The sequence below is a fragment of the Papaver somniferum genome, unplaced genomic scaffold, assembly GCF_003573695.1.
Source record: "Papaver somniferum cultivar HN1 unplaced genomic scaffold, ASM357369v1 unplaced-scaffold_13737, whole genome shotgun sequence".
Classification (NCBI taxonomy): Eukaryota; Viridiplantae; Streptophyta; class Magnoliopsida; order Ranunculales; family Papaveraceae; genus Papaver; species Papaver somniferum.
In genome coordinates this window covers 1-1,160 of record NW_020622976.1, presented here as the reverse complement: position 1 = coordinate 1,160, position 1,160 = coordinate 1, and the positions used below count along the sequence as shown (strand labels likewise).

At 38.8% G+C, this 1,160-nt stretch overlaps 1 long non-coding RNA gene across 1 annotated transcript; it reads right to left on the bottom strand.

The window, feature by feature from the left end:
* Window positions 1-81: 81 nt before the first annotated feature.
* On the bottom strand, window positions 82-902 carry LOC113335129. The gene is made up of 4 exons (XR_003353164.1): window positions 732-902; window positions 569-622; window positions 355-443; window positions 82-173 (listed from the first exon to the last, which is right to left on the bottom strand). It is a non-coding gene; the product is annotated as an uncharacterized LOC113335129 (long non-coding RNA).
* Window positions 903-1,160: the final 258 nt, after the last annotated feature.

Sequence of the window (1,160 nt, the reverse complement as noted above, 5' to 3'; positions counted from 1 at the left end):
TTTTTTTTTTTTTTTTTTACAGTCAAATATGCAACAGATTGACCTTTACCATAACATACGCCGAAATAAGAGATGCTAATACCTCTTCGCTGTGGGTGCTGAAGATCAAATCTTCTCTTAAGAAGTTTAGATCCTTCAGATGCTTCACGTATTTTGCAAGAAAACCTTTATGACTGCAGATATTGGACAAAGTGGGTTAGCTTTACTAAACCAATAGGACAACCAGAACCACAAAAATCTGGGAGAAACTAGACAGACGGGATTAAGTGCGGAAAATGTAATTATTATGGACAGATTTAAGCCGAGAGAAATATCAAAGTAAGGGAAAACATTTTCTTAAGAAGCGAACTTGACCTTGTCCCATCAGGGTGTGTAATTACAATGTCCATGTCCCCACAAGTAGCTTTACCGCGTCTAAATGATCCTCCGCAGACAACGCTTACCTGCAACAACATGACAATAAAAAAATGGAATCATGACGGTCACCAAGGAAACAAATACACATAGTGATCAAAGGCTCCTCACTACAAAATATCACACTTGAGAACGGAACAATCGTCTCTCTCACCCCAGGTAAAACTTCTTCACCAGCTTTCTGAAGTAGAAGCTCCATATCTTGAACCTATGACCAAAGGAGAAATAAAACTTAATAGAGGTCATGTGACTATAATGAGTTTGAAGTCAATAATACTACAATCCTTCGAGTTCTAAGACAGACATCTATATCAGACCTCATTGCGCGGAATCCTTTTCTTGATATCTTCGAAATACTCCAAGCCTACCCTCTGTGAATGTGTTAGTGAGTCCTCATTCTTCAAATCATTCAACGTGCGGTGGCCTTTTTCATACAGTTTAAGAGCTGTAGCTGGACCAATACCCCAAACTTCCCCAAACAGGTTGATTGTCCTTACCTTTACAGGTTTGAAAAAAAACAATAGATTTTAAAGTGGTCTACCAGATACATGAACCAATGAATTCGACAATGCTACAGTGGGCTTAGGAATTGGATTTTGGGCTTAGGTAATCTTGAGCCCACTTCTTCTTTAAGAACAATTTCTTCCTTTTTAAGCCCATTTTTATCCTTGAGTCTTCCATAACACATTCTTCACTTCTTTTCCGCTAGAGATTCCACCGGCTTTCTCCCGTGTCTTTGCTCTTTT